Below are 8,917 nucleotides of genomic sequence, written 5' to 3'. Positions count from 1 at the left end.
GCTCATACCCTCACTGATCTGTGCAAACCTCGGAAGGGTGGGAGCTCTGGGGCAAGAAGTTCACCAGTCTCTGAGGGTTATTCCAACTATTGACACAGCAGGAGAAGAAAAATGAATTCAACTTACTATCCAGTTTGATTTTCCATTGCTATAAAAATAAATATACATCTGCTCAAAGGAGGGAGATGGCAAGCAGCACGCACATGCCACCTGGGGGGTCCCCCCACAGCTCACCACCACAACCCAGCCTGCCCCCCTCCACACCAGGGGTGGGGGGGGGAATGGACAGACTGGTAATCTTTCACTTGAAAGCCCCAGCTCACACACACACACACACACACACACACACACACGGGGCCACACGGAACAGGAACAAGCCAACAATAGAAACACCCCAAATACTCCTGGCAGGACTCTGCCCAGGCCCGGGCACATGCCCCCGCCCCGCCAACAGCAGCAGCAGCAGCAGCAGCAGCGGACAGAATGTGGCCACCCTGACCCGGAGGCAAAGCTTGTCCTCACACCCTGAGCTCTGCCCAGGGAGCTGGGGCCAAGTCCCGCCTGACACCAACTGGTCCGGCGGGAAACGCCTGCCCAGCCAGACAGGCACAGGCCCCCCAAGGGTCCCTCCTTGTGCTCAGGGACCAGGCTGGTGCAGCCTGGCCCTGCCTCCCAGGGTGACGCCTGGGCCCAAATTCAGCTGGCCCTGCCAGTCAGGCACTGGTGCAGAACCGAGGGCACCAGGCTCAGCCCCTCCCAGCCCAGCCCCAGGGCCCCCAAGCTAGGAGGGAGGGGGGACTCCCCACCCCTCCACATCTGGCCCTGGCCCCCAGGGTCTGCGGTAGAGAATTCCCGCCCCCGCTTCTCTCTCTCTCTCTCTCTCTCCCTCCTCCCGCTCTGTGCCCGCTGCCCGCCTCAGGGACAGCCCCAGCTCCCGCCTCCGGCCAGCAAGGCCCACATCCTTCCTCCCTCAGCTGGCCCCTTCGCCTGGCAGGAGGCTGGGGGGGTCAGGCTGCAAGGGAACCCCTCCAGCTCCCATTAGTCCTCATCCCCAGCCCCCAAACTCTGGGTCGCTGTCCCTTTTCCTGTAGAACAGGAAACAAGGTTATTTCCTAGACTCCGAGCCAGCCCCCTGCCCCTCTGGCTCTGCCCGGGGACCAGGACCCAGCAGGAGAAGGCGCCCTTAGCCAAAAGGCATAGGGATTCAGCAATTCACCCCCAGCTCCCGGCCCAGGGGGCTGACAGCTGTCACTCAGCACCCCACCCCCTGGGGAAGAGGGGGCCCGATTCAATCTGAGCCCCAGAGGAAACGCATTGATAGGCGATTATTTATTTATTTATGCAAAAGTGAGCCGACTTTGTTCGCCAGGTAACCGGGCACGCGGCCCAACCCCTCCGGCCCTGGCCACCCCCAAATCCCTCCTCCGCCCCACACCCCCTCCGGGTCATTAGGTCCCCGCCCCTCAACTCCCAGAGCACCAGCGGAACCTTGGGATTTGGGGGTTGGAGGGGAGGGGCTCCTCCCTCCGCAGTCTCCCCCTTTCCCAGCGCCGTTCCTAAAATCCAGCCTTGTTCTCCGCTCCCACGGTCCCCCCTTCATTCTCTCCCCCCCCCCACCACATTCTCAGCAAGCTGGAGAGCAAATTGCAGTTTTAAATCCAAAGACCGAGGGAGGAGGAAGGAGGAGGGGGCGCGCGGCAGCGCTGGGCGCGCACCTCGCCCCCGAGCCGGGGGAGCTGCGGGGCGGCCAGGAAACCCGAGAACCCCCCCTCCCCGCCCCCCCTTCTCGTCCACCTCCCCCTCCCCCTTCCCGGCGCTGCCTGCCAGGCTTCGAGCCGAGCCCAGCCGAGCCGCGGGCCCCGGTGGAAACAAAGACCGATCGCACCGCGGGCACCGCAGCCACCGGGTCCCGCGGACCGGACTGGGGCGCGCGGAGGGGGCGCGGGCCCCCCCCCCCCGGTGCGCTGCACAAAAGAGCCCGGCCGGCCGGTCCCCAGCGGGGTCTAGGGCTCGGGAGGAGGCGCCACTCACCGGAGTGCTGGGCTGCCGGCTCCGTGGGTCCGAGCCAGGCGAGGGGCTTTGGGGGGCGTCAGTCTTCCGGCGGCGGCAGCGACGCGGGCGCCCGGCTGCTGGGGAGAGGAGTCGTGGAGGAGCCCTGAGCCGCCCGCCGTTGCTGACAGCATGGCTCGCGTCTCGGCTCACATTCTCCGCCGCTAACTCCGCTGGACACGGCCCCCCGCTCCCGCGGCGCCCCCCCACCTCAATCACTCCTTCGCTCTCTGCGCCCCCCTCGCTCCCCCCGCCGCGCACACACTCTCACAGCCCTGGACACCCCCGCCCCCACCCCCCCATTGCAAACCTGGGAGGGAACGCGCCCCGCGTAGTCCTCCTCCTGCTCCTGCTCCTCCTCCTCCGCCCTCCTCCCTCCCGCTCTCTGGCTGTCTGTCTGTCTCTCTTGACTGTCTCTATCTCTCGCTCTCTCTGCCTTTCTCTGCTTTCCGAGCTGGGTGGGAAAAGGAAATGAGGACAGAAAGCAGACGCTGGCTTTGGGTGGTGGTAGCTGGATTCCCTCTCTCCCTCCCTCCTCCTCCTCCCCTCCCTCCTCCTGCCTTCTGCTCTCTCCGCTGCGAGCGGGGCTGAGCGCAGCCTGGCGGGTGGCTCGCTCTGCCCGCCCGCCCGCCCGCCCGCCTGTCTGTCTGTCTGGTCTGCCTCGCTCGCTCCCTCCCTCCGTCTCTCGCCCTCGCCCTGCCTGCCTGCCTCTCTCCGTCTCCGCCGCCGCCGCCGCTGCCTCTGCGAGCTCGCCTTACCTTCGCCGCTCACCATCCGGAACCCCAGGGGGGAGCGCGCGCGCGGCACGCCGGGACTTGTAGTCCCCACCCCGGCCGCTCGGCGTGCGGGGCGGGCGGGGCCGAGCCGGCTGCCCCGACGGCGCGGCCCAGAGCCCGCAGGGACCGAGCGCGGGCCCTTCGTCGGGGAGAGGGGCACGCCCTCAGTTTACCAAGGGTGCTGGTTCTCCCGAAGGACTAGGGGTGTTTCCCTCGTTCCTTGTTCCCTGCGGGGGGCTCTGGCTTGAGCGGAGGTTGCGGGTGGGAGCGAAGGGGCGGGGTCTGAGGATGGAATGAGTCGAATAGGGAATCAAGGGATTAGCCAAAGGGTCTGCGACTTTCTGGGGCGCCCCAATTAAATGATAGACGAAGAAGAGAGAGGGGAGGACCGGCTTTCTGAGTCTGGGGACGTTGTCTCTTCCTGAAAAGGTTTCCTACTGAGTAAAGCACGACGTTCTGACGTGAGCGGGCTCCAGAAATCTCAAAGCCCCATCACCGCTTCCTCCTCATTCAGGGACTCCCGTCCCAAGCTCTGAGCTCCGGGTTTAGCCCCTCCAACTCTTAGTTTTCCTAGAAGTCCAAGGGTGACCAGAGCACAGAAGTCCTGGCTAGTCCACAAACAGCACCCCTCCCCCTTCCTGAATTCGACTGAGCATTTTGGTTGGGTCAGGAAGCAAGATTCGGATTCAACAGTTCAGAGCTCCTGCTGCGGCCTGGGGGCTGGGCTCAGCACTTTCACCTACCTCCTCTTCAGGTCACATCTGTTATCCAGCCCCTAACTCCAGGCCCCCTGCCTGGCCTATCCCCACAGATGGGAATGTGCCCTGCCTGGGCCTGGTTACCAAGGGGGAAGTGGCTGGACAGCCCAGGAAGGGAAACTGCTGTTGCTGCTGCTGCGATTTACTGGACACAGCAGGACCCCTCCGTTCACAAAGACCCAGTGAAATGGTGCGATTGTCATTTCCATTTTAGAGATGAGGGGAGCTAGACCCAGATTCCCTCATTTGGGAGCTGGACTGGGGACAGTCTGATCCCAAAGCCCACTGCTTAATCTCTGGGCCATAGCAGGGGGTTGTGACTCCCAGGTCTCTGACCTTCTTTCCCAGCATCCGTGTGTCCTCCCTTGGTACTTTAATTCAACAGATGTTAACGGAGATATGCAGGGCTCACAGGGGACACCGGGACACCAAGAGGAATAACGCAGGGTCACTGTCCTGTCTCTAGTATCTACCAACATCAGCCCTGACTACTGTTCTGCTAGTCCCGTTTCCTCTGTGTGTCTGATATTCCTTGGCCCTGTGTCTGCTGGCTTTGTCTGTCTCGCCCCTCCATCTAAAGGCACTTCCACAAGTGCCTTTGTTCTTGGGCCACCTGTTTCTGACTCCTCCTTTGGCCCTGTAGGGTGATGGCCAGAGTGTGACAAAGGCAGGTGGTGACATTTCCCCAACTACAACTCCCCTGTCACCACCTTCCCTACACCTCTCCCCCTCCCAAGCACCTCCTTTAGGACAGTCTGAAACCCCAAAGGGCAAAAGAAGAGGGTTCTGGGGAGCACTCTCTCTCGGCCCTTAGATGGAGGCGGGGCTAGGAGGGCAGCAGCAATGAGAGAGATCTAGGGTTCTAAACAGTGTAAACAGTCCACCTGTTTATCTGGCACCAGGGGGCTGGCATGGCCAGCTGGAGAGGCCCCCATTGGGAAGCAGCTCCTCTTTGTAGGCAAACGGTGGGTTCAGAGATTTCTTCATTGATGGGAAGTATTATAAGGTCAGATATTAATGAAAGCAGTGGTTTAAGTTGTTAGGGGCACTTTTGGGTCCAAAGCCTGAATCTAAAGTTATTGCAAATAAATGAGGCTTTGGCATCTTGCTCTAGCTGATACCCCATGGGAGACACTTTAACATTGGGAGGGTGGAAGAGGCTCCCCTTTATCCCCACCCCACACACCCGGACCCTTACCTTCATGACATACATGCTTAGTCCTTAGGCTTTGCCCCAGAGCATGAAGATCCTACCTAGTCTGATCCAAGTTTTGGGAGGAAGTTGGGTGTTTTAGGGGAAATGGGAAGCCCCAGGTAGATTGAGATGAAGAGGAATTTGGGAAAGTCCCAAGAGGGGAGAGATTTAGTGATGAGGCGCAGAGGGCAAGACCAACTGGGTGGACCATGGCACCTGGAATGAGAGAGTAAGAGAAGTTAGGTTGTGTTTTCCAAGCACGTGCCTTCCATCCAGGCTGTCTCAGGTGGACAGGGTGGCTACTATTAACCCCTAAGGTACTGAGCATCGTGGGACACCGGGCATTACCGGGTTTTCCCCGTCATTTAGAGGCTGGTCTTTCTCTTGGAGCTTCTCTAAATTATGTCCGGCTGGGGGGCGGGGGGAGGGGGGCGGCGGTCTTCCCAGACAAACGCCGGCAGATTCTTCCCGTGGGCTGCTGCTGCCACCTAGTGTCGAATCTCCACATCTGCTTCGGTAGCTGCAGTCTAAAAGGGGGCTACCCAGTCCTCAGAAATAGCGTCAGAGTCCCCACAGGCTGGGCAACGGGAGCTCTAAGCTCCCCCAGAAGGCAGGCTTGAAGGAGAAGACCTGCTGTTCCCGGAGAGCCTGCATCATCACCTTTCCGAGTCTCACAGTTCTCCTACGTGTAAAATAGAGGAGTAATCCCTTCCCTGTCTTACAGGCAGGGCTGTGGAGATTTACTGAGCACAAGGATATGAGAGCACTTCGACAACTGGCAAGGACGAGCTGAGGGACTGAGTCATGAGAATAACAATGACAATAACTGAGAGGTCACAGCAGCCTGGAGCCAGGCCCTTGGGGCTCATGGAAAAGGCAGAGGGAAGTGAGCGTTGGGTGGTCATGGGCACTGCCTTCCCCGATTACAGAAATTCTAGGGCTAGCCCCACTCTTGGAGCTCACCTCAGGGGAGGTGTGGTTTGCTAGAGAGTGGTTCAGCCTAGTCCACAGAAGGAGAAACTGAGGCTGAGAGAGGTTGAGGGGCTCTTCTAAACCTCTGAGCTACCGATCCAGGAATCAAGAGACCCAATGGACTAGAGCCTTAAAGGCCTTGGTCTTCCCCTCCTCAGGATGGGAACAGCTCAGAGCTAGGGCCCTAGAGACCCTGGAAGCAGGAAGCCCCTCCTCATAATGGTACAGTGGGAACTAAGGCCCCCAGGCCCCCATTATCCCTCCTCCTGGGCTAGCCTCCCCCACCCACCAAGTCCTCCCACATTCCTCCAGGCAACAGGAAACCCCAGCTGCAGCCCAGACTTCAAACAGCTCCTCCCTCTGGGCAGGGGGTGTGGGAGGAGAGGCCAGAGGCCAGAGGGCAAAGGTCAGCTTTGTTCCTGCTGGAGGTGGTGAAGGACGGGGGTGGGAGGGGGGATGGGGACACAGAAGGGGGCAGGGTAGGGCCCTTGACAGCCACACTGCATGTGTGTGTGTGTGTGTGTGTGTGAGTGTGTGCATGTGCAAGAGAATTCCTGGGTCTGTCAGGGTACGGTATGTGTGGTTCTCACTGTCAGCCTGTGTCTGGAGGTAACTGTATGTCCTTGGTTTCCCTTGGGCTCATGGACCTGAGTTATGCATCTGAGTGTGTATTACTATGGATTTGTTTGTCTGTGGGTGCTCAGCCTGGGATCCCACAGACATGTCTGGAGATCACATCACATGTATCAATATGTATGGTTCACAGACCTGTTCAAAGCTATGCATCTTTCTATTAGTGGACCTGGTATGGTTCTTTGTATTACGAGGTATATCCCTGTGCTAACTCTTCCCCTCCCATTCCTCCTCTGCATTGGTCACCAGAGGGTTCATTCTGAAAAATGAATCTGACTTTGTTACTCCTTTGCTCAAAATCCTGTGGCTTCCCATTATCCACGGCTTAGAATCCTAGCCCCAGACATGCCACATGGTAACCTACCTGGTTATCTTCATCTTTAGCCAGTAATGCCCCTCAAATTTTACACTCCAGTCACACCTACCTAATTGTAACTCCCTGCATGGTCCCCTCTGAGCTCACTTAATTCTGTCAAGTCTAGGAAGTCCTTCTCTTCCTACTTTACCAAGCAAATTTTTACTCCCTCTGCAAGTTTCTGGTGAAGCTACACCTCCACTGAGAAGCCTTCCTGACTTCCTCCTGTCCAGCTGAATTAGGACCGGACCCTTTTCTCCTACACACCCTTTATCGTCATTTTCAGCCTGTGCCTGTCCTATTCTCCTCACTACTATTAAGAGAGCAGGAAACTCCCATCCTCTGGTGGGAAGTTCCAAAAGGGACCTAGTCTTCCCTTCCCAGGGGAAAGTTTCCGGGAGTTCTGGGTGTAGTACCCAAAATGGACACTAGAGGGAGTATGGACATCACTGTAGGACAGTCCAGGAGCTGGGGTGTGTGTGTGTGTGTGTGTGTGTGTGTGTGTGTGTGTGTGTGTGTGTGTGTGTAAAATGGGGAGGGGGAGAGAACTACTGGAGTAGTTAGTAGGTCCACCCAACTCAGTACCAAAACAATAGGATCCAGTATATGTACCCCCAATAAGTCCTGGCCATCCCCCATATTTCTTCTGTGATTTTTCTCCATGACTCAGGGGCCATACCCCTTGGATTTCTGACCCTTCTGCCTTTTGCCTCTGACCTCCCAACCTTCTTCTATGCCTCATCTGCACCCTCAATCCTCCCATACATAATTATTTGCACTTGCCTGACTTGGCCTCGCTCTACCGTATCTTTGAGCCCTTGCACATGCTGTTCCCCCCATGTGAGATGATCTCACCCTCTGGCTGCTTCATCAGGCAGACTTTTCTTTCACATCCTCCAAGAAGTCTCCCTTGGCCTCCAGACTGACCTTGCCCCTAAGTGTTGTAATCATTTACTGCTCTGCCTCCTGGTCAGGACTAGCTTACAGGAGACATCAGTAAATGTGTGCAAAATTACTAAATGACTTGGTTCTTTTATGAATATAACCCTCGGCATATATGGGGGTGCTCCAGACTCATCTGCACCATGCCCTCCCCGAACTCTCGACTCTAGGTTGGTATTATATGTTTCCATGCTGCTCCATTAAATAAGAGACTATGACACAGTGTGATTGCATGAGACTTTGAAGTGCAAGGGTTCAAATTCTGATTCTGCCATCCAGCTGTGTGACCTTGGGCAAATGTTGAAGCCTCTCGGAGTCTTCATTTCCTCTTTTGTACAATGGGAATAATCACATTTCTGCACAGCCTCGTAGTGGGGATCAAATTAGATGATGCTTGTGAAACACCCAGCATTCATCAATTAGGTGTCCTCCTCCCCCACCACGAACTTGGAAATAAAATTGTCCTCTGAGTCTTAAGCCAGTAAAACCCACACAGCATCACAGAGGAGAAGAGCCAGGTGGGGGAGTGAATGAGGCGAGAGATGGTTTCGTAAATGACTAAAGAGTTTTGTGAACGGTGGAAACCACAATCAAGGTGACCCGCCTGTAATCTCAGGGAGGCAGGGCCAGGATGTGATTGAAATTGAGAAAACAGAGGTCTAATCAATTGCATTGTGCTCTATCAGAAGGGAACAGAAGGATGCACAGAAAAGGGGGTGCAAGGGAGAATTCATTTGGCTGCACTAGAGGGAGGGTGGGGAACCAGTAGAAACAGGGATTCCAAGCTCAGTGGGCTCTGGTCTCTGCTGCAGAGCACCGAGGGTCAACTCCAAGAGGTTCACTATTCTGCTGGGCCTTCATTTAAACTAAATAGGTGTCCAGGTACAAGGTATAGCCCCATTGGAGAGGCAAGAATATTCTGGCCCCAGGATAAAGAGCTATAGGGATTAAGCACACTGATTTTGGAGTCAGAGGGCCTAGTTCAAGCCCCTGCCCTACTACTTAAAACTATTTACTTCACTGTGCCTCAGTTTCCTTCCTAGTAGAATGAAGATACAACAGCTTTCTCCTCATGGATTTCTGTGAAGTTTCAATGGCGGCAAGCGCTCAGCAGGACACCCAGCAGAGAATACGTAATCTTTAAGTAGTAGTGACAGAGAGGGTGAATACAAGTTGAACATTTTATTCCCATTTCACAGAGGAGGAAACTGAGGCTTGGAGAGATTAATAACCTGTC

The sequence above is a fragment of the Martes martes genome (assembly GCF_963455335.1).
Source record: "Martes martes genome assembly, chromosome: 4".
NCBI classification, from domain to species: domain Eukaryota; kingdom Metazoa; phylum Chordata; class Mammalia; order Carnivora; family Mustelidae; genus Martes; species Martes martes.
This window is presented reverse-complemented; position numbering follows the sequence as displayed.